This window comes from Dendroctonus ponderosae, unplaced genomic scaffold (genome assembly GCF_020466585.1).
Source record: "Dendroctonus ponderosae isolate FM_Combo_2020 unplaced genomic scaffold, Dpon_F_20191213v2 Dpon_F_20191213_7, whole genome shotgun sequence".
Taxonomy (NCBI): Eukaryota; Metazoa; Arthropoda; class Insecta; order Coleoptera; family Curculionidae; genus Dendroctonus; species Dendroctonus ponderosae.
Genome location: NW_026018916.1, coordinates 11,060,147 through 11,086,212, shown reverse-complemented (window position 1 = coordinate 11,086,212; position 26,066 = coordinate 11,060,147). Strand labels below are relative to the sequence as shown.

The window sequence follows — 26,066 nt, the reverse complement described above, 5'->3', positions numbered from 1 at the left end:
AATAAAATAAATGAGTTGACATGTGTAAATGGCATAGGCAACTTAGATAGTAGTGTAAATGGCATAGGAACCTTAAATTAAACAACACCAAATTGTGCACAAAACGACTATTTGACGTATTTTGTAAAAAGGCGAAACATCCTAATACCATTCGATAGTTAATTAAAAATTGCATTCCCTGGTAAGTTAAAAAATATGGGGTTGTCTTTAAATTAATCAAGTTAGAGCCACTTAAAGTTCTTATTTGATTAGTTTAAATTTGTGGGCACCCTGTATAACATGGTAAGTTTATTATCATTGGGATATAAAATATTATATCTTGTTACACTTCACTATAAATTACGCTCACATAACTTAAATACTTCTAAAGTATTTGATACGTGAAAATTAGATAAGATTTTGATTAAATTCGCATTATTTAAAAAACTTTAAGATTTAGGTGTTATAAACCTTATTAAAACAGACACTTATTTTGTTCAGCGAATCCAAAAATAATATATAGGACATTCTATTTAAAAAAACGCAACTTTGATACCTTTAGAGCGTTTGGGACACCCTGTACATGACAAAAATATTTTTAAAATGTGCGCTCGGTAGGCGTCGGACAATTCATAAATTAATACTTTAAAAAAATCAAACGGTTTAGCCGCAAACTTCCGTGCCGTATAGCGTGAATAACCCTGTATAATTATATAATGTGCCTGCTAGTAGGTTTCCTGCAGCTCTGTTGCTGACTTTAAAATTCGACACACTTCTAAAAATTACACCAGTAAAATCTTAAAATCTCCCTGAAATCGAATACATTTTAACTGAGAAATATAATCAAAAGTACTCAAAATTATAAAGCGGACATATTCGATCATTAAAACAACTAAAGATACAAACGAAAACGTATTTCTATGATATAGAAGTTCGCATCTCGTAAAAATAGGTTCATATGTTGAACTTGAATATTTTGTCTGTTCAAAAGGAGCTGTTAAAGGCTCTAAATTAAACTATGACGGTAAAACTATCCAAACTGAATGAGCATTTTTTTCTCCTACAAATATTATTCATTAATTTACAAGTTTTCCCTTCAGGCAATACGAGAAATAAAAGTATTGGAAATGTACATCAATGTATCATTCCGCTTTATCAGCAAAAAGGGGAAAGACCATAATCTATGTTTATATTCAGAGAATTCCACTCGTAAATTTGAGTCGCTGATCTAAGCATAAATGGTTAAGCTCAACCGAATTATACCGATGAAGTTCCGTCTTAAACAGAGATGCCAGGTCTACCGATTTTTCGGTAGATCTACCGATTTGTCAAGGAACCTACCGATCTAGCAGACATTTTATTTTAGCACACCTCGTATTTTAGAGTTCTTTTTCAAACATAAAATGAATCAAGCCCGCCATATAGATCGTAAATATGCTAAAATTATGTTTTATGGATCCTGCTACAGTGAAATCAGGTTCCCTACAATCTATTTCTGATGTTGCAATGATATTTCCAAATTTAATAACTGATAGTAAATTACAAGGTCTGTACACAGAATTACGTCTGTTGCGAAATGTTGAAGAAATTTAAAAAATTTCTGGAAATATTGAAGAGTTTTGGACAAGCCAAGTACAAATATTGAAATATGGAGGTGATACATTCATGTTTCCAATTCTGACCAATTTTATTTGAAACCTGCTTATTCTACCTCACTCATCAGCCAATGTTGAACGGATATGGAACGCCACAGGTTAATCTAATGAAAACTAAGTTGAAAAATAAGCTAAAAACGAGCACAATTTCATCTTTACTTCTTTACTGACTCATGCTTATTTTAGTATTCCTGTAAGTTTAAAAATTCAAGTTTTGAAAAACGCGCGATTTTATGGAGCCTTTTTTTGGTGAGGTTTTGGACTACCCAACCAGCTCTGGCCCTTAATAATGAAAGAAAAATGAGTACGATTTTCTACCGAAGTGTCGAGCTTATCTACCGAAACTCGATTTTCGGACCTGGCAATCCTGGTCTTAAAAGAGAGCCTTAAAGAACTCGTTGTATCAACAGCATAATAAAACACGTTCTGCTTGTGTTGAAATAAATACATCGTTATTTTATTTCAATGCCCTTTTTCCCTATTATAATCTATTAAAAACAAAATTTTTCATGATAAAATCCTCTTCTGATAAGATTTCGAATGTACACTTTAGAAGAAACGAAAAGAAAAGAAAGAAACTTTAGCTATTAGAGAGACAGTACATAATAGCATTATGGAAATTAATTGTTCCACTGTTATTTTCAATTATTATATCTTTGAAAATTAACCGATTACAAATTAAAATCAATCTATCGTGCTTAATGCGAAGTACGATTCCATTTAAAAATTACTTTCAATTCGGTTCAAATCAACCGATTCCATGATATCAGCGTAAACTCCCGGAACTTAAAAGTGCATTATTCTGTGGGCATTTTACAGTTCCTAATGGAGTAGTAAATACGGAATAATGTAGTAAACCATGCATTAAGAATTCGAGGGCGTAAACACCTCCGAGGCACATTTCACATAACGTTTGAAAAATGCACCGTTACCAAAGCCCGAAGTCTAACGCAAACTGCAACTGCAAGCTATTTAAAATTACGCCTCAATAACTTACCACTGAACAATGCATCATATTGTCCAACACCCTATTACGACTCGCCCGTAAAATATTACAAACGTGTTTACAAAAAAGTAAATGTAATTTAGATTTTTATCTGACTTTTATGTTTGCCTGTGGTTGTAATTGGGGTACTAATTTGTTAAAACGAACAGTCATAATTAAAATAAATCACTTGTGGGTTTCAGTCATTTTCATATTAACTGGTTACGAGTAAAGCAGACGAAAAATGAGGCAGTCACTGATACTCCCACAAGTAATTTAAATTTGAGAAATGTTTAATTTCTGCTTTCAAATGCTAACTGGAAAGGAGTGTTAATGATGCCAATAATTAACTGAGGTAACTTTGAAAAAAGCTTCACATCTACAAATGAACGTGTAGGTGTGCAGATTATTCAGTCCATAATGAAGAAAGGGGCACCCGTCATTTTTCGGAGTGATTTCAAAAAAACAATAATAATTTTGTGGTTGGTAATTTTCTTCAAGTCTTGGTCTATTTTTATACGATGAATAGCATGAAATAAAAATAGGCATTATATAATAGAAGAAACATATAACTATTGGCAAAGGCCTTGGCAGTGGATTTCAGCTATCTGAACAAACACCGCTAAAAGCATCAGAGCTAGAACTGAAATTGAGCAGCATGATTTCCAAACATTCCATCAATCTATCTTTTCTTAGCTCACAGCTGAAGCGACGCAATATAAAATTCAAATTCTGAGGGCAAGAATATTCCTGGACGGCAAGAGGACCGTGTTTTGTATAGAGATTGTAATAGAGTGTCGTTGCCGGCGACCTATTCAAGCATTCATTTATTCGTGAATTTTATTTTATTATTCATTCAGATTACGTCGACTTCATAAAGTCTCGTTGGCTTAGTTTGCATAGTTGATTTATAAAACCCGTTGAGCATTAGACGGCATATTCTTTTGTTCCTCGTAAATAAAACAGGGCACGTATTTGGAGTAAGAGCAGAATGGTTGATCTGATAATTTCAAATTGAAAGATGCATTCATTAACAACAGACGAACTAGAATGATATTGTCGTTATCGTTATTAAGCATTCCTCTGACTCTCCATGACCGTTTCGTTTAATAATGCAAATGTTCAACAATAGATTGCTACCCGAAGATAGAACAACCGATCATTATATTAATGTCGTTCTATTCTTGAATAAACTACGAACCCTTATTACGCATCTTTAAAAAACATTTCAGTTTAGTTGGAATGATATAAATAGGTTCCGTTTTTTTATCGCCAGCACAAGTCTACTCTATAATTTCCATATCTTAGCGAAATTGACCAACGTTTGGTAAAAAAATTATCTATAAGTTTGTTTTACATCCAATGTGTGTTCCTGAGACGGTTAATAATTAATAGACATAAATAAATCAGTGGCTTTTGAAGCATATAAAAATCAGCTGCCGAAGTAGGTGATCTGAGGTGAAGTAAATTACTAACGATGCTGATCTACAGTAAATTACCATTTGATTAACTTGCAAACCATAATAACATATCAAGCTCAACTAATTGAAATACGTTTGCCATTATACATTTCGTTTACGTGTGATTAATTACTAATAATTAAATTGATTATTTACTGGCAAATTTTTTTTGCTGGTGGATTTATTACGATTTTTCAAAACCTGTTTTCATGTTTTATCTGAAAAATGTATTATTTTATCGCTTAAAGTAGCCGGTTAATTTGCGCCCTTTGATTGAAAAATAAACGGAATACAAGAGAGGACTTTTGCCCAGGAAGGCACTGTCAAGAAAAACTTGCCGAAATGCTACTGAATGCTCCCTGAATTCTTCATATATTCCAGAGTAGCACTTTTATTTTGATTCCAGTCTTATTGCATTTTCTCTGCATATAAGAAGATTAAAAGCAAGCTTAGTTCAAATCACATCTTGGTAAAAGCTTTCTCTGTACAGGTGGCTTCTATCTTTTCCCGAACACCTCTGTTGGCCTTTGTTGGTCTTTACTATTTATACTGGAAATAATTCTGTTGAAACCTTCACTGCTAAGCTGTTCTAGACATTTCGGCCACAAATATACTGAAAATGAGATTCGCGTGTCAGGATTTTCCTTGAAGTAGAAATGTTTCCCAGCACTTCGATTAACGTTCCTATTAGAGCAAACCCGAGATTCATTATTGCTATCGATCTAGATCCACCCAACGCTTATATATAATTCTAAAGCATTATTAATGTGGATGCAGTAAATGGAAAGTTGATGCAAACAAACGAAGTGAAATAGCGAGCAAAAAATGTTCGAACAAAGTCCGTTCGTCCTTACTATTTATTATAAATAGTTTGGAAAAACTGTAAACTAAAATTCAGTTGAGGAAATCATTTAAAATATTAATTTAGTTCCTTTAAAAAATTTTGAACTTTTAAAGTTTTCCTCGATTTAAAAAAGTAATTTCTCGAATAATGAGCATATTAAGTCAACTCTTGGCTGAGTCTGAAAGTGCTTTACTTTCAGCTGTGATGAAAAAACAAAAATTCTCACCTTCTAGTCAAATTCGTTTAAAAAATGCAATTCTTGTCGGTATTTTTTTAAAACTACTCAAATCTTTATATGTTTTGAGCTTACATTGATTTGGGTATCGCTGCCACCATCTTTCTTTCGGGGGCATCGGTATCACGCTCCAAAGACTTCTGGATAAATTCGCTAGTATCTTGAAAATATCGCAATAGTGGAAATAACAATTTATGCCGTCCCTCATGAGTTTTGCAACATTTTCCAAGTTTCACATTTTATATTTTAAACTGCAATAGAATTTCTGACAAACTTTCAATATTGAAAGTTACTCTTGAATGACCTCATTTTATCTCTCTGCAATGTTCCGCCCATAATGGTCAAATAGGTTCACGTGAAAATACGTAATTCAAATTGGCCAGCAAGATCTCCCGATTCATCACTCATTACTGATGTTTAGGTCCACATTTAACCAAGTGCAATAATCTGAGCGATTGACCAATCATGTACAAAGTTTTACTAAACTATTATGGAACAATAATAATCAGTGCCTGAAGCAGGTCAAAGGCGGTTGTTAACATATTTTGTAATTTATTACATAACATATACGATCATAGGACACATTAACACTGCAATTTCACCTACATTTATTCATTAATTCGTAAAATGACCCCTCTAGCCGTATTTAATTCACATAACGATTTTAATATGAGCAGGAAAATAATACATTCATTATGGTTTGGACTTTTCAGTTTTTACGCGCATCTAATCAATAATTCATTTATAAAGTGAACACAATACAGGTAAATGAACACATACAGAACAACAGAGCAACGTTATCTCTTCAAAGCACTTGGGTTATGTCATTTTTTCACATTACAATATTATTATGCAATAATACTTACATTTTTTCACTGCCTAGATGCCGTGGCCCCATTATTGGATTATGAGCTTTTGGATCCAGTTCCTCGGTATATTTTTAGCGGCCTCTAAACTGTTGTTCCTGTAAAAAAAAGCAAATATGATAAGTATATCTCATTTAAAATGCTGTGATCTGGAAAGGCGCGATAAATCTTTCAAAGATATTTTAACTTAGAACTTATTGCGAGGCTGCGTGGAAGTTTTGTTGACAATACTTACGGGACAGCTAAAATGCATTTTTTTCCCGAGCATTAACAAAATACCAAGTTATATATAATTTGGACGCTCCTGATTGGGTGGTTACTGGATAGCATTTTAGAGGCTCTAAATAATAAGTAAAATAATAACGGTATAAAACATTGACATGACTCTGTTATTTTGCTACTTTTCTGCATAAATTAATAATTTTTGTTTAATATATTAAACATAATTTGGAAGTGTTGGTGCAGCTGCAATCTAGAGCCCCTCAATTTTTTCCGAAACTTTCGGGACACGATTTCACAGCAAAAGGCTAAAATACGATCCTTAAATCATCAACAAGAAAACAGACAGAAGATAAGAAATTATAGGTTGCAACAATGAATTAATTCGGTTCTCTAATAGAATAAGCCAATTTAATTACAATACTCTACCCTGAAGTGCCCCCAGGCTTCCCTTATAACGGCTGTATGAGAGCATATTATTTAATAGGATATATTTCCATAAGTCTGAGCATCGGTTGGTCGATATTTGCGAAAAGCCGTCGACATGGTTTTTTCAGCTACTAAATAAATTTTCTGTGCAATGGCCTTTGAAGAATTTTTCAGTTTTGTCTGGTATGTCGCAATATAAAATAAACTTCCAAATGTCTGTGGAAAAAGCTTCCCACCAAATTTGATCTTTTAAGAAACATTCTATATTTCATGCTATAATGAATTAATTATATCAGCATAAAGCGTTTCGATGTTGCTGACCTTATCTGATTTTCAACCAGTTGGAAATTGGAAATTCGTTTTCCATTAACTCAAAGTTTCTCATCGAAAAACGAAAGATAAAGATGCACAACTAGAAGGAATTTCAATTAAATTCTAAGCCAGCTTTGAACGAGTAATTAATTCACTTGAATCATCGGTGTCATTCGAAAAAGAAACGCACAACACAAATGTTCGTCGGGTATCATTTGCAAATGCGCTGCCGCTGATATTCCGCTACTCAAAGGAACGTCATCATATCCATCCTCAAATTGCAGTGGTATTAGTTTTAATAATAATGACATTCGCATTGCGAATAACACGGAGAAACTAATTAATCCGGTATCCGATACTCGCAACATTGATGAAACCAATTATATGCTGACTTCCGTTTCCAAATTAGATAAAAGCATAGGCCCATGAATCATGACTAGGAGTTCCCTTTGCAAATATATTTTCGCTTTGCACGTAACATTAAAGGGCTCTTAATCACCAGCAACCGTTTTTAATGCATACTCAGGTCCCGTGTAGTGTCATTTTCAGATAAATTATACCTATGCGTATCACTGTACTATTAATAATATTTAAACAATTTGAACTATGCGAAAAGTTCGAGATCTGCATATATTGATTTTCACATTTCCATGCAAAGAAGAAACTTAGCCGCCGTCTTGATTCCGGGGAAGTTAAATGAACTCCGACGCCCCACCGTCCATCTTGTAGAAGTTATTCAAACTTTCGAAAGGGTGTTTATTTCCAATCCAAACAACTAATCCAGTTTCCTTTAAAAAGCTTTATCGGAAATGCGAGTAAACCTTTTTTGTGTCGGCCGAGATTTATTCAGGACAAATCTTTAAGTTGCCTCCGAGGGCCAGAATAATTCCTACAACGAACCGCAAAATGACCTACAAATTGCTTTGGGAATCGACAAAAGCTGTTTGCAATTAAACTCAGAGTTTTGGAACTTAGTTTAAATAGTTTCAATTATGTATGAAAAGAGAGAATGAAAGTTTGATAAAGTTTGGCAAGCGAAGACTGTTTCAATTTCGTTTCTAATGATGAGCACTTTCGGTATGTTACAGAGGTGTGCTAAACGGTTATTTTTCTGGAACAGGTCACGACATTGAAGTTTCACTTTGGTATTAGGTTCCAAAATTCGGTTCCAGAAGTTATTTTTAAATTTTTCATTAAAAATTCGCAATGATTAATGACAGAAGTAGTAATGATAAAAATGTTGTAGTTTAAAACAATATATATTATATATATACAGTATATGGAATAATTGTAATAATAAAAGCATGTGGATATTTTTGAAATAATTATATTGAAAAATGGCATAACTACGCCTATTGGCAAAGCAAAATTAAATTGATATTCGACAATGTTCATTATTGTTCTGTTAGCTTCTACTTAACCATAATAATAAATATTTTGTTGCAACTGTCCACGTTTCTGCCAAGACTTCGCAAACTGTTAGTCCGCTTGATTATTATGGCTGATTCGCTACATTAATTATGAACAGATTATACTAATTATTTTAACTCAGCTTCTCAGGCTTATTTAGCTCTTCTTTTACGTGCTTATTTAAACTGTCGTATTAAATTAAAAGTTTCTCTGAATAAACAGCAGGCTGTTGTGGATTTTAGCAATTTGATTTTAAAAAATTAGCTGACCTTAGACATTCAACAATTTCTACTCGTTATTTATATATTGGATAATTAAACTTCATCAATCGATTGATCTTGCCATATTGAAGTGCTCTGGAAATTGCTAAAATGAATCTTAATTTTTTACTTTATTAGATTACTGTTTCATCTAATTATGACGGAATTGTAACGAAATTCACGGAATTCTCGTTATGGTTCTCATATTTGAAAAACATCAACAAAAATTTTCTTTATCAAAATTACTTCATGTAATAACTGTTTGTTTTGCATTATGTTGCGGAACTCCCATTTTAGTTAAAAGTTGTTTCCCTAATACCGACTAATACCTTCGATGATCCTACAAATTGCTTTCTAAGAGGATATGGATTAAAAGGGACATTTTAAATAAATTAATGTAGTCCTAATGGATTATGCTGTATTATGCGTGATTTGGGTATCCGACCCTTTGACTTTCTATTAGCCGATCTGTGGAAGCGAGAAGATTTTCACGTAATAATTAAAATAGATAAATAAAAATCCGAATTTGAAAAATTAAAAAAATCTCAGAGAAGACATTAAAAAGCGCTAGACCACATCCAGCTGATCAAATGAAGACAAAAAATGTCATCATCTAACTTTTGGCCGAGTTCATTGTACTACAAATTCAGGAACTTTTTGGAGTGAGTTTTAAAATACGAAAATTATAAATGTTAATTTTTTCAAGGCTTTATTTATCATCCAATCAACTAATATGTTGCAGAAATACAAAGTCACTAGAGCTGTAATTATAAATATAATTTATAGAGAGAATATTGACTTGGTTTCGAAAAACAAAAAAAAAAATTCAAATGAAAAACATTTCATTGAATTCGAGTCTAGTGAATTAAATTTACACCGTTTAATGTTGAAGCTGCTTAATTGGCCACCGTCTTATTCTGGTCGAATCAACGGTGCCCATTTCGAGCAAAAGATTCAAGTTCAATTTAGGAAAAGTTTCAATCAATTCCCAGTTTCCGTTTGGAAACCATTGAGTCTAGAGGAATATACAAATTTTGTTTTAAACGTTAGATTTTACAAGTTGGGCACATCTACCTGTAAAAATTGTAAAATGTAAAAAAAACAACTCCTACTCCCGAACGGCGAAAGCCTTGTGGTCGAAAAGGGCTAAATTTAGTCAGTCAATTAGCCCAAGCCTGGTGGCCAAAAGTGGTTTTTCAATATTTTGTACACCACAAACATTCACTTTGCCTAAAATGCGGTTGATCTCATAATACCTGCTCATAAATCAGTCTATAAATTTAAGTTATCGACAATAATTAAGAGCAAAAATTATCATTGACAGTTGAATATAAAAAAATATTCTGTAGCTGATTGGGTCAAATCTCGTTGACGGTTTCAAATCAGCTCTAATTTATGTCTTTTACTATCTGCACCTAAACGAGCAGTGCTTATTTAATCCGGAAAATGTGCTCTTTTGTCTGGGCAAGACATCAAGGCTGACTTCAAACCTATTAAAAGTAAATTTGCGAGTCAAAAAAGTTTTTATCATGATGGAATTCGGTGCCATTTCCTAGGACGGCTTTTACGGGTTTTGTGTTAAAAGATCATGTTTACGACGCCGGACCCTTTTTCTGGACTAACTGAAATGGAATTATACAAAAGAACCCGGCACTTTACTTAACGAAAATGGATCCAGTACATTTTATCTCCAAATTTATGTTAACGGTAGATGTAAAAAAACTCTTGGACGACTTTCCTATGACGATTTACCTGTTTGTTTTTACGACCCGTAGGCTTTCATTGCTGGAAAATTTGTAGTAAAACGCGGTAGATTAAGACCATCATTGTCTGATACAAAATATACTGTACGGATAGGTTGAACCTACCGTGGGACAAATTTAATTTCAAAATTGCTAAGGGCAGCTTCCTTAAAATTTACGAATCGTCGGTTTCAGGAAAGAGCCCGTTTTCGGCTATCTGGGTTAAGGCAAATTTGAAGATTAAACGGCGATTTGAATGAATCCATTTCCTTTCATATAAAGGTCCTGCAGTGAATCGCAATCTTTTAGTATAAAATCCCTAAAGCAGGGACGAGAGCTGTTCAAGCTGTTTTCCTTTTAACCTTCGTTTTCAAGCGAATGAAAACATTTTGAATAATCATCGAGCCAGTGCAGATTTACGGAAAATTCGTTAAGTAAAATTTATGGCTGCTTCTTCACCATTGATACACGTAATTCGTTTAAGTCTATGCTTTGAGCATATTGTTTAGAAACTTTCTTTTACAGGCTTAACAGGAAGCGACATTCATCAAAAGCTCCTACGTAAAAATTTTCCGATACCCAAAAGTAGATACACTTGTACTTGTAAATACCGAAAATGTTTATAGAAACATTGTCGAATGTTAAAGCTTTGCGTGAATAATTTCGGGAGACCGATGGCTTGTTTCTTGAATCTTCTTCACTTGTTTTTAACTTTGTAATGATTTATGAACAGGCAAACTACTGGAAAGTTTGGTTCCCCAGTTGCTATTTAATATTACCGCGTTGTAAAAGTTCATAATACTCGGGATACTTTATTTTACATCAGGGATTTCTTATATGAAAACTATAATTTTGATTCTAAAGTTAAGGACACACTTTATTTATTCAAGTGGTATTTGCGTTATTATTACTTGCTGATTCCTAATATTAGCATAGTTCGTATTCAGAGCATAATTTCTTTAGTTAATAAAAAAATTGACGACAAATACAAATACAAATATTCTATTGGGGTGAAGAATATTAACTCACTTCTTCTCCGCTCACTCCACATATAAACTAACCCATAACACGCTATGGCTATTATTATATATTCATAGTCCGTATCCTAATTAAACATTTTATTTTGATCAGATCATCTTTGCGCGTGTAACAATTATCCCAAGTTATTTTAATTTTTTCTTCATCCTTAATATTTTTTAAATGCTGCGTTTCTATTGGCGCATAATCCATACCACATTTCATCCGGTTATTAGCCATTCGCCACAAGAAATATCCAACAACAAACTAATATAAAACAAACGAAATATAAAAGTCGAGTTCTCTGTATATTGGGATTTATGAGGAATAAACCGAATCAGCCACTTCCCAAAAAGTAAGTTACAACCTTCAATACTTAGCTTATTATCTGAATTAATTTTTTTTTAAGTATTTGGAAAGCAATAAAATAGCATAAAAACGCGATTCCTCAGCAAAAAGCGCCGAATAATAAGTTTCACAATTTTCCTGACACTTGAATAGTTACGGATTGGCTCTCTGATTTATTCTTTGAAGAAGAACTAGCATTAGCAAGTTCGTAGATGCCCCATTTTCAATGGATGTGTCCCGTGAGGCTCTCATGGCTGCAGATGCGAAATATATCGATTTTCCATCTGATTTTTTGGAAACGCCCAGTATTTTCACTTAAAGTTTCCCTCTATTTTTATGCCGTTTCTTTATTTAGCATAATTAATATTACCCAAATCGTTGGAATAATTAAGATTACAGCTGGATTTAGTAGAGCATTATTCCAAACACCTTCTTTTGATACCATTTTGCGTTCCAAGACCTCAATGAAATACTTTATTTTCAACCAACTCGCGGACAAATTTCTAACGGAATAACAACTCGACGCAAAGTTCTACTTGCCGGCTTATACTTGATGGAAAAGGCTAGTGGAGATAAGTAAAGAAGCAGATTGCTTTAAAATATTCAAGTGAAACTTAAGATGCGACTAAAAATCGTCTGCAAACTTTAAAAAGGATGTAAAATATTTGTAGTGGAAGTGTACGAGCTGAAGTTGAAAGTTTGCTTTTCGTCTGGCTGGATCTGATTTATATTTGGACTTTCCTTTAAGTGTTTGGAAGATTTCATAGCCTGGATGAAACAGGTTTTTTTGGGAAATTCGGATTGACAATGAACGTGTTCTTTACTTGGAAATAGAGTTTTGAAGATGTTCAATTGATAATGGTTTTTCTTTAATTACTAACGATTTTTCGATATGATTCGCTATTTAAACAGGAAGTCAAATGGGTTGCTATAAACAGCCCTTTAATAATATTGTTTTTAAGGCAGAAGTTAGAAAGCGTGCAGAAAGGTTAAATAAAACGGGATTAAAAATAGAGCCTCAGACTTGTTTCTTACGATCATTATTCCCTCTGGTGAGTTGAGACTATCATCTGCGGCTCGGGTCGCAAATGTCTCCCTCGGGAATAATGGCTACCATAAGATTCTAGTATAATAATACACTATTAGATGCGGGCTTTGTGAGGTTAAAAATGAGATAATGTTCCTGAGATTTATACGCGAAGAAAATTATGTTTTCGGTTCTAGTTAGTTTTGGTTGTAACTTTGTTTTGCTGCTGATTGCATTTTTTGTCATAATTTTTTTCTTACTCACTGACTGTGACAACAATTTACTTTAAATATATTTCAAAATTAATTTATTGAGCGACACGGAAGCAAAACAAATGTGACGATGAAGTCGCTTGTTATACAATAAATGCAAGTATAAAAATGCTAATTATTTGTGCTTCAAAAAGTTGTAACAAAAGCCAATACGATTGATGCTGTCTTTTTATATACATTTTTGCAGACATTGAGATTTTAGTTGAGTCGCCATTTTTTTTGTCTCTGATTTTTGGTAGTCGTCCTATTTATACCGGCATAAATCTATACAGTCAGTTTTGGCGCTTCACACGGTTTATCTGTTCAACATTACACGATGCATTCTCGAGCTTAAGCATAACAAAAAGGTTGATGTTGAAAACACGCCAAGTATTTGTGCTCATATTTTAAGTGATTTATTTTGCGGAAAAGCGATATCCTAACACTGTTTTACTGAGCGCAGAAGAAGCTCTATGCAAGCACATCGGACGCTATTTAGGTGCTGCATTCTCTATTAAAGAGCAAATATTTGCAAATGCAACTTCCAGTTTACGTTCCAAGACTAAAAATTTAAACAAAATTTTAAATTAAGAATGTTTGTGGCATTAAAATCCAATAATCTGGTTGATGAATTCAACAATATTACATTTTCCTTAACCAAGTCGCACTGTAGCCCGCGGACGATATTTGTCTCGTGTTGAACCTTGATAATGAATTTATACGGGGATTGCTTGGGTCTCCGCGACAGGAAGACAGTTCGGTAATTGTTATAAATAGCTAGGAATCAATACAAACGTGGACTTAATTAAAGTAAATATTTGACTTGCTCGAATTAACTGAACGAAATGGGGAAGCTTGTGTTTTTTCTTGTCAATCCTCATGTTCCCCAGATGAGCATTTTTTCCACCATTCAAAATTTAGGATTTTATCAGTAAAACCTTCATGGGGATTTAGCTTGTCGTGATAATTGCAGCCCCTTTTTGATTTACTATCATAAAAAAATTATGCAAAAGAGATATTGAGATTTTTTTCTATATCAGTTAAAAACGAGTATCATCAAAATAAATTGATTAAAGAAAACGTATTGTACATCTGCTGGCGAAATAAAATTTAGTGACTTTTTAGTACACGAAACATACGCTCGATGTTGAGGATGACAACCACGAAAATCTTATTTCCACTAAAGCATTAGTTAAACAAAACCGCACAATTTCGTTTCCATTAAAGATCTTAATTAAAACGAATCTACATGCGCTAAGCATATCGAATTGAGGTGAAAACCAGCAACTTTACCAACAGGCACATTGGCGCATTTGTTAGTTCACGAATATCGCCACAAAACACAATTAAACTAAATGAACGCGTTTGTGTAAGTTTGTTTGACCTGTATAATTAATTCCTGTTTATTACGTCCTAGACGTACAATTTGCATTGGTCCCTATTCTAGAGACAAGTTAATTGTTTACGCGAGATAAATAGGACCTGAACCTGTAAGTTCGTGTAAATTCAGTAAAAGTTTAATGCTAAAGGGAAAGCCGATGGCTGAAAATTACCCTGCAAAAATGCTCATATAGCGACTGAAATTGATATGCAATGATTTCAATATGAAAATTTCATCAACCCTATCAACAAGATTTTTCAGGAGGTTTGAGTTGGAAAAATTAATAAATAAAGACATTGAGTGAAAACTGCAAGTTTATTAAAATATTTGCAATTGCAAAGACCTAGAAGTAACATATAGCCGATGGCATAATGGCTGAAAGCACTTAGTATGTTTGTTATATTAATTATAAGAGTTTTAATGACTTTTTTTGTCAAAATAATGCAGAATAAAAAATTACATATTTTACTAGGTATATTACAGACTTAACTCATGGATTGACGACTTTATTTCAAATATAATAAAATGTGCGTCATACTCTCACAAATTATGAAGATCCCAACTTTTGCTCATTTTATCAATTTATTTACTGCCGAAATGTAGTTGATGATGTCTGCAGTGAAATTTTGGAAGGTGCGTTTGTTTTTAACCTTTTTCTGGTTTGTTTCAATTTTTCAGATGCGCACCTGAAGCTTAATTTATACAATTTACACTTTGTTGTATGTGAGTTGTTTTAATAGTAGGTACCCAATTTGTACCAAGTTTCTTTTGTTTAAAAACATATTTTGTTCAATTATTTATCAATTAATACCACAAAGAATTTCTGTTCTGGTAAGTCATAAATACATGCTTTATCCACAATGGTGGCAAAAACCATAAAGTAAACTTCCAAAAAAATTTGCAGATTTTGTCAATTCCATACATAATTTAATAGAATTATATCTGCATAATTAATCGTGCGTCATACACTGGTAAGTAATGAATAGATACACATTTTGGGGAATTTTCATTCAGAGACGAGGCTAACGGCAAATGCCAGATAAATTCATACTATCAAGGTGTCATGTGGTTTTCACTAGTTTTAAAAGCCAATCTTTTATTAATTTTGAAAGGTTTATGATATCAGGAAATGAATCGAAACATAGTTTAAATGAGTTCGATCTGCTTGTAAAATCTCGACCAACAGTTTCACATAAGAGCGAGGAATTTTTGAAATATAAAATCTCAGGAAACGTTCGGATGTAGCAAGTCGCGGTGCATTTATTCCCGAACTAATCGGACAAGTTTCTTGGAAATTTGCCGGCAAGCGATAAATCGACTTTCGGGTTCCGGTATATCTGTCTAAAACGCTGCTAATGACATTGAGTAATTAGAAAAGTTGAAGCATAATATTACGTCACCGTTTCGCCCTAGTTGAATGAGGAAACACAGGTCTTTTAACTTTAACTTTCACTCCAACAAAAGCTGACAAGGATATTAATTAACTTCGTAAATAAGCTGAGGAATTGATATTCGCTTGAGCACAAATATTTGCAATTCAAGAATTTCTCTTGACGGTGTTATTAACCAATTGACTCAGCTTTATGATATTTTAATAACTTGGTTCAAATACTTAGTCTCGTAATAAATAGATTATTTGCGAGGAAAATTGCAGGTTTATTAAATTTTGGTTAAACGATTCGGGGAATTTACTGTCTAAATACAATCTTGTGGACTGTATTTTAATTAATCATTGTTTTCAAATTAATCAGTTTGTAGCATGGAAATGAAACTTTAATTTTATTTTAAAACACGCAAACTTTTAGCGTATAACACACCAACCAAATGATGTGAATACAAAGTGGGATTAAAGAAACCTACTCTTTCATATGTTGACTCCAAATATTCATAATAATACTCGTAAAAGGTCAGTTTGAATCATGTCGAAGTGCCTCGCTAGCATTTCATGTATAGGATGACAAAGGAGATATAGTGTGGAGTTTATGTTGAAACGAAGGCTTTACTTGACATACAGCGTCTGTCCTCGGTGCTGACATCGAACAGCTTTAGAGCTTAACGCTAAGAATACAGAATTAAATATTGAAAACCACACTTTGATATTAAAGCGTAATACTATTATATGCCCCAACGATTTTGTGAAATGAAAAAATACCATGTAAAATTTATATTGAAAGTGATCTCTTTAGTAACATGACTGAATTGTTTTCGCTAGAATTTTTCAAAGTTGGGACACTGTGGGAGATGAGCTTGCTTAACATCCTTCCAACGTTCACTGTAAACTTGTTTGGAAACTTTGGAAACTGATCAGCATAGACGCAACTGGAAGCAAAAGGAGCATTTTCGTTTAAGTCGACTTTGATTTATTCAAGGGCGTTTTCTAAAATCACTTTTAGTCGACGCGATGCATCATCGCAAACATTTACTGATTTATCAAATGTTTTTTTTTAATATGCGCTGACAATTTACTTGAGGCAACATAAATACTTGTTACAGTTGTTCATTACTGAATCAATAGCGTCTGTAAAATCTAATTAATCCGGGCTATTTTCGAAACAGTTGTTAAAAGTGTCTCTTTGCTAAAAACTTACTTCTATAAGTAAAATTGGCTTCCTACTGAACGCAAACGTTTAAAGTAGTCTTGGGACAGCTGATGACATAAAAAAAGCTTACAGAATTAATTGTGTAATTTGAACTGAAGTGAGCTTGAAAATATGTTGTAAATAAAATAGCTAACAGCCGGGTTTCTCCAAAAACAGCGACTGGTGCATTGAACGTTGCAAACGATCAAAGTTACAAATGGCCCTTTGTGTTTCCAGTTCGATCACACTCTCTAAAAATCAGTACAAATGCAGCAAATATAAACTGTTCTTTTCAGCAGCGAATGTGTGTACCTAATTGGACAAATCACTTTGTAACATTCCTTTTATTGGGTTACTGATACCAATTTCATAATCCCATACCAAACAAAGAAGGTGTTTTCTCTTCATATTTTTTCACTTAATATATTATCTACGTCTAGTTGTGTGGCATTTACTTATCAAGTTGTGGAGCTTAACGTTTTGAAATAACAAGCTAGTTCGATGAATGGGTTTAACAAACTCAACGTTTTGAAATGGCATTTTCAAAACATATGCTTTGATCCCATAAAACCACAAAAAGAGCGTCGATATTTTTATGTTTATGGCCCACGAAACATATAAAACTCTCCATTTACAAAAGAGAGTCAAATTAATGTCGTCGCCAAGGCGTTTTTGTGGGAAACCATTAAAATTTAGAGTGTTATTGCCCTATGTACCTAATCGATATATTTTACACTTTAACGACTTCCATCTGGGTAAGTATGATTTATATAAACATTTACTTAGCGCTTATTCGGTAGACGTGCTCGCCAAACATGAAAGTTTAGTGAAAAATATTTAAAACGGACCCAATAGGCTGTCATGCTTGATATATGACCGAACCAACCAATACACTCTAGAAGCGTGCAAGTGAAAATTGATGTATTGTGGATATTTACCTACTTGTTTCATAGAATTTGCCAAGCAAACATAATATATGACCGAAAATCACGAGAGTTTCAGAAAAGTGCCAAAGATTGATCATATGTACAAACTAATATACGAGTATTAATAAGTGGTCGCTAAATATGCAAAAATTTGAGTAAAAGATTAAAACTATATTTCAAAATTCAGTAACAAAGTCAGATTTTTTTAGCTGAGTCTCATTTAAATAAATGCAAAAATGTAAAGTTAGGAAGTAGTCGCATATTCGTCCTCGCAAACTTACCGATCAAACCTTAGCTTTATTAAGTGATAAAGCGTTATGTTTAATTTTGAGCCAAAACCCAAATCAAATTTCTAAAATAACTATAAACTCTACCGCTTTGAATTATGAAGAGAAATATGCGAGATCTTTAGCTTTCAACTCTGCCAAGTTGTGCAATAAAGTTGTAACTTTGTAAATTTTATCTCTATTAAATTCCTGCCGTAAGCAGGGCGTAAATTAAGAAAAACCAATTTTGCCACGCCGCTAATATTTTGAGGAGCAACTTGAGTTTGTGCTTTCTAATTAAAGTTTGGTTTTAGTGAATCAGCTAACCTTATTTTCGACTCGACCTTGGTTGTCGTAGAAAGGAGAAACATTTGTCTTTAGAAAAAATACACAATTTAAACGGATATGAAAAAATGGATTTAATTCAAATTACTGAGTTAACAAACTTAAAATCAAAAGTCGGCTCCTGCAACGGTCTTCTTTTGGGTTAGTTGACAATCCAACAATTACCCAAACTCTTATTAAGATTGAAGAACTGCAGGATGGCAATTAGTTCAATTTAATGCCACAATCAGCCTGCAATAAACCTACTTTGAAGCTAACAAAGTTGTATCAAAAATTTAATTGTGCAGAGTACTAAGGAGGTGCAAATTTGCAAATAAGTGCTAGAGGTATAAAAAGACATTTTAATTGTTATTAACAGTAGCTTTTTCATAGGGCAATGAATCGTTTCAGCTTCATTCCCATTACCAGGATATTTTCATATGACAACTCACCAATAGAGATAATATCGTTACTTTCGCCTACGTGCAAGGAATAAGGTAGAACATGTCAAAATAGGAATTGGTTACAAGTTCTCAAAAAGCCGAAAGTCGAATTGATATCAGGAACTTTTCTCCAAAGAATAGTTTACATGATTTTATTTTTCTGGAAAAGTTTGCGGAAGCACCAAACATGATATTCAATTTCGAATATTTCAGTTTTGTATGCGAGCAGCAAAGTTACATTTCAACTTTTGTTACAGTAAATTAAAGTTTTTGACTGTTCAAGTTAGCGGGTTTTTCTCGAGTGTATCACTTACAGCGTAAAACTTTTTATTTATAGAGATGGATAGATCACACAGTTGTCTAAAATCAACGTATTTAATTTATTCATTTTGAATTTAACTATTTTACATTTTTTGTTATTTGGATTAGTTGCTACTAATCGTTTTTTCGATAAATTAGTAACCGGTGCAGACGTATTTTTACTGTGCTTTATTTCATAAATGTTTGGTTTTTATTAAAGAAAAAATGGGTAAAATTGAATGTTTTATCATTTTGGCCATGCAATGTATTACAAAATAAATAAGTCAAACACTTAACTGAAATATATTGGAAAATTTTATTGAAACCAATGCATTTTCTGAACAGCTTAGGAGAAATACAGTTTTCGTATTTGCGGAATATTGAATTCAGAAAATAACTTGAATATTTGTTTTCGATTCCAATTTCAATATAAAAAGATGTTAAAAATCAGGAGCAAAAGCGGGAGATAGAGTTCCCGGAGCCATTCTGAATGAATTCTGTTATATTTTACTGAGACGGATTTTACAGGGCGCCCAGCTTTTATGATCAGGACCTCAGTAATACACGCGAACTTTAGAATTTCGACATAGAGTGTGACAAAAATTGAAAAACATACGTGTATTACATCAAAAATTCTGTGAATTCCATATCGAACCGTTTTTATAATTGATTTTATTTTAAGTTACTCACCGCAATAATTATTTTTAGTGTTCTTAGTAATTGGGTTTTAATAACCACTTATTCAAATTTATATAACAAATAAATTTATAATGCATTTTTCCAACCATACCTGAAATGGCTTGATCATAAATCTGGCACACCCTGTTGATTATATTACACAGTGTCCCACGTGACACCTAGGACAACTGGTCTTGCGGTACACAAAAAACTAAAACGTTTTGACCTTTTTTTTAATGATACGAAAGCTAAATTGTCATAATTTAAAAAATTACACCACAATTTTAAAAATAAAACTATTTAAAAATAGAACCACGCGTAAAGCGAATTTTGTCATAATTATATTTAAAAAAGATATATTTATAAATGCGTTTAGAAATAATTACGAAATTCCTTATAAGTAATATCAGTTGGGCCATTAGTATACTTTAAATTATTACGATTATATTATTGAATCGTTGCTAAATACAAAAAATGCAACTTTGTTGGAAATAAATCCTGTACATCAGCCTTGAACTTTGGGCGACTTTGCAAACAACCCATTTTTTCTTCTAAGTGACTTACAGGGAATATCTTGTTTCATATTTGTCGAATAATAAATGTAGCAAATAAAGCTCTTATCTCCCTTCTCCTCAGGACAACGAAATTGAATCTAAATATAAAAAGCACTCGCATATCAAAAACATCAGCAGCGGATAGAGTTCCCAACAAAAAGGCAACATGGATCCAGATATTTTACTTAGGCAACATAAAAGTTGAAGAAAACAAACTATCGGTAGCTTAAGAATGGAAAATAAATCGACCTCCGAATTATTTCGGTCGAAAAAACGACCGCTTCTTTTCGATACTCCTGCCAGGCCTGAAATGCTCACATAATGTCTTGTGTATGCCGTTCCGAACTCAAAAGGGCGTCGAAATCTGTATTCGAATCTCACCTATACATCTTTTTTTATTCTTTTGCGGTACACTTTTAGATGTCGGTTTATAAAAAGTAAATTTATTTTCCCTTTGATGCTTTATGGTTTGGGTAATCCGTTTATGCAGGACGGAAAACATGATATGCCTTTTCTACTTGACGCCTTCAGTTGTGATGGTGAAAGGGTGCATGGTTTAAATGTATAGAAAACTTCGTCAATTCGATCAAGTTTTTAGTTCAGTGATGGGGGGTGTTTATTTAATCCAGTTAATACAGTAGTCGTCCCTGTATTTTCCATAATTCTTTTTAAAACTGTCAAATTATTTCACTTCAATTAACTTGGAAACCTTGACCAAGTCAAAAGTTTCGGATACGTGCAATTATCCCAGTTTATTACCAATTTCTTAAGCGAATTTAATTTCATCTAATGGACAAAAACAATTCAATTCGAAGCTAAAACATGTTCTGTCGAAGTTTTAAATATCCATTTAACGTCCAGCACTGAAGAAAGCTGAGTCCATTGCATGTCGCCACTTTGGAGCACGCGATCTATTTAACATGTATACTGTGAACCATCTATCGCTTGAGACATTAAAATTTTCATTTTAATTCATTTCGGTAGTGTTTTGCTTAGCGTAGCGCTTTTCTTTTTCACCTTGTACGTAATTTTCATTGCTAATATTAGAACCGGTGGGAAAATTAATGGATCTCTTAGCCTAACATAACCGTAATTCCCGTTTCGCCATATATTAAAGTGGGCTTTAGTTTCTGGAATAAATCGTATTTAAATTTTAATTTGAATTTTGCTTTGGAACCGTGAAAATGTAAATTGTACACCGTCGCGTGTTTTGCTTTGATATGTGTTCGAACACGGCTGAACATACAAAATTAATCTACAGGGTTATTCAAAATAGCGGATGTCCCGCGAAAAGTGTTATTTGTAGATATGTACAGAGTAAAGAAGAATTTCAAAAACTTATTCTTATCGGAAAATTTTTAATTTAGGCATTTGATCGCACCGGCAAGTAATAATTTTCTTGTTAACATTATGTAAATAACAGAACTAGAAATTTCAGCAGAGAAGAATTTAGAGTTTTTAAAGTTTCTCATTTAAGGCCTAAATCTGTTTTAGAAATACCTATCAATACGTTTTATTATTACATGAATTTCATCACAAAACTGCAGAATTTATCACCGAAGTGTCCAAACTAATCATGAGTCTATTATAACATCATTTCACAACATCATTTTTTGTTGTTTACGAGGATATTTAGATCTACTTTCACACCTTGATGTTAACTGGGAGGACTCGTCTTTCTTGTAATGATATCTTGGTTTGAACGCAATTTCAATTCATTTAAAAGTTCGAGAAAAGTTAACAGAAAAATCTGTACAAAACCTTTTAAAGTTTTTCTGGTCTCAAACTTGTTTCTATCAAACGCAACGCTACTGACGATTGAAACATCACAAAACTTAAATCTCTCATATGCCTCAAATTCTATATAATTTTCATAGCAAGGAACCAATTTATTGAAACACACATTAGACCCTCTAGATCTGAAATAATTGACACTGTTTGTGAATTATAAGCATTTTTTGACGGATCGAGACCTTTAGACGGTAAAATGTATCCTATTAAAGACCACGCTGTAAGTGCATATGCAGATGCTTGTTAGGACACAAACTACACATTTTCACATTAACGATTTTAAAACTGAAAACGCTGCATAATTAGCGACCAAGGTCTCTAATGTTTCAAAATATTATGTCCTTTATATAAAGAAATGACTGTTCATTCATTTTTTTAATGTTTAATTAAAATTTCGCAAATAAAAGAGAGCACTTTAAGCAAATGGTATTACCCAAAAGAACCGCAAAACGAAAGTTAATAACATTTTGGCGAATTAGGCCTCCAGGAAATATGATTTAATGTAATTCATGGCGACCATTTACCTTAATTGCAGGCTTTTTGTGAGAATACATTTATCTTTATTTAGACGCCACGAATGACACTTTTACTATTTCCTTTGTTAATGACTAAATATGCGGGTGTTCCACCTCAATTTAACACTAAAGGGTTTTATATGGAGTTAATGTGTTTTATTAGTTTATTTCATCCGCAAATCCACACTAAAGCCGTTGCTGCAAATTCGTCAATTTCTCCCAAATAACCCGAAAACTGTTAGTTCCCATTGCCTATTCATTTTTTAAATTGCAGTTTAGCAGCTCAAGTAGCAAATGTAACTGGTCAATAGTTAAATATCCAACTCAATGAAAATAAAAGCTAACAAGCCTGACAATTTCATTTGAAATTATCGGTTGTATTTCTGACGTTGAAATTACTCGTACGGCACTCGAGGAGAATATTGAAAACTATACGCCATAGGGTTTAAGAATATTGCATTAGCCTCTGCAGAAATTTCATTTCCGGAGTTGCACATTGCACAGGCAGTGCAGTTGCTCGAGCAACTTCAAAGTAAATCAGCAAATATTTTTCAGGAAATTGCTTCTTTTGATACAAACAATCGAAGCGCACTTTAGCGATGCATATACATGTACATGAATGTTGACTTATTGCTGGATAAACAAATTCTGCCTTTTTAAACATGCAAATGTCGGTTGTTGTTTTGCGCTTTTATGACATGCAGTTTTATGCCAAGGTTGATAGCGGAATATTTGGCTTACTATATTTAGCAGAAAAATTAAATGTTTAGACTCACTTGACGCGATGAAATTTTCGGTATTTGGTCATTTTTTTCCGAGCCATCCGTAATGTAATTTAAAGATACTCGGTTCATTCAAATAGTGTTTACAAAAATTAAAGGAAATAAAATACCAATTGTTGGTATTGATCACTTGTTTAATTCATGCTTTTCTTTAAAAAATAGAACATTTAAAATTTTGACTTTTATTAAGTTTGGTTGATTGATTGGTTGGTTGATTGCAAATATTTTGCGATTATATTATATATACAATATATTACCATTTTTCTATCAATTCCATTATTTGGGCGTTACCAGTCTAAACCTGAATTTGTCTAAGGGATTGTTTTTTTTCGAGGCATACATGAGCAGAGTAGAAAATTTCAAAAGGCAAAAATGCATTTTAGTTTCAAAGCAAAGAGTAGCGCACAGGGTGTTTTACGTAAATAACGATAAAAACGTGCCTTAATGTTTTCTCCATTATATCATAGAATGAAGTCTACTTTTCTTGCCCCATCCCTAAAAAAGTAGCCACAACATCAAGCTACAAATTGAAAAATATATTAAAATATGTATGATAATTAATATCAAAATTAGAACACATTGAATATTTGCCAAAAAGATGAAATAGACTACCGTTTAAGAATAACCTTTTAAAGTAAAGTGCACGCATGGTTAAATAAACTTTTAAAATAAAGTGCATGCATGTTGTTATGGATGATCAGTTCTTCCAAAAAAATATGTTTTTTGAAATATCAAGAGAATGATGCAGTAAATTTTAACTTAACGCACTGTGAATTTGTACTTTTATTGGGCTCGTTATTTGATGAAGCAACCGAATTCATCCCCTTGGGAAAACTTGTGAAGTTTGTGTGACTGCGTGTGTTGTACACAAACTGCCAGAACTTTTAATTTTTTGGCTGGCATCAACTGATTTTTATACGTATAATTTGTCGATGGTTTTGGACTTTTTTAAATCTCGAATCATTCATATTTTTCGCACCAAAAAATTATTTCTGTTTTCTTGCCTCCTGGCAATTTTAAATATTAACTGCTAAAGCCATCGTAAGCGCTTTTATAATAAAATAATTGCCAACCAGTTTATAATAATTAACTAACCAACATGGTTAAAGTTTTAGTCCGGTCGTTCCTAGGAATCGTTTTTGTCAAAAGTTCAGCTGAGCGCGGTAGTTTTATCAAAATATGGCCTTCACGTAGAAGCAAATGCACAGCAAGTTACACTAAAATATATCTGAGCATTCTCCGTAAATTACAAAAAAAATTACTTAAGTTTGATCAATGCAAAAAAAATTATGATTGTCTAAAATTCTCGATAGATAAGAAAAAATATTTTTTTTGCGTAAAACGTATAAATTCTACAACATTTCACCAAAAGCACAAAACTTACAAAAAAGGACTAGTGAATCAAACAAGGAAATTGATTTCAGAGACGAAATAATATGTTCTGATAGTTTTGCGTGCTTACGTTATGTTATATCATATTATATAAATCTACTTATGGGCTAGTTGGAAGCGTCGGCGATATTTCATTGGTTTCGTCCATATTTGATAATAATAAAGTTTTTTTTGTTAATTTCAATGCTTGCCATTTTCCTAAATGTTCTTAAACAGTAGTATCACCATACTAAGGTGTGAAAATTTACTTTAATATTCTATCCGTGCTCTAATAGCGTGAAAGATGGTGGTATGAAAACATTGAAAATTACAATCTCGTTACTTCAGTTCTGAATAGTTTGGCTTCTCCACGCTACCTAGTTTTGAGAATCCAAACAATGTGTGCGGAAACTTTGGGGAGACTATTTAATAAAACTGAAAACTTCCTTCCGCATCTTGGCGGGCTCTTTCGCTTAAATCGCTCGACATTTTGCACTAATTTCAAATTTCCTTCTTGTCAAATTCACAGAACGAGAATCGCAGAACTATACTTGGAACGTTTCGTGAAGAAAATTAAATGAAGTCAAAGCTCACCTCGTTACATTTACGCCCCAACGATAGAATGAATTGAGATTCGTCGTAAACGACATTAAAAACGAGCAAAAGCCATTCGGAAACGTTACCAGAAACCAATGTACTTGAAACAGTAACGTATTAGTTGCGGAAAGACTTAGAGAAAAGCAGACAGATTTCATTAACCCGTCTGGAGGTGTACCAACGAAGGGATTAAACTTCGTCTTTTCATTTTCCATTCTGACCATTTTCTCAGTTATTAGAAAAACAGTTTACAATGTCGACTGATGAAATATAGTCATTCATAAACTATTTCATACTAATAATTTGATGGATACCGAACTAGTGCAAAATAAGCAAAATTACTTATTGCAAAAGTGGATTTTCTGCTTCTGGGAGCGGATTTAGTTGAGCGATATTTGTTCAGCAAACTTATAAATCTCCTAGATACGTATGGTAGACCTGCGTTAAGTTTCATATCAGTTCAGTTTAATCTTCAGCGTGGTTTACGATTCACGAAGCTTAGCTGGAATATATATACAAA

General features: G+C 33.0%; 1 protein-coding gene across 1 annotated transcript in view; it reads left to right on the top strand.

Annotated features, from left to right (window-relative positions):
* Positions 1–26,066, top strand: part of LOC109543122 (zwei Ig domain protein zig-8) — a 113,960-nt gene that overhangs the window by 55,225 nt on the left and 32,669 nt on the right. The window lies entirely within an intron of this gene.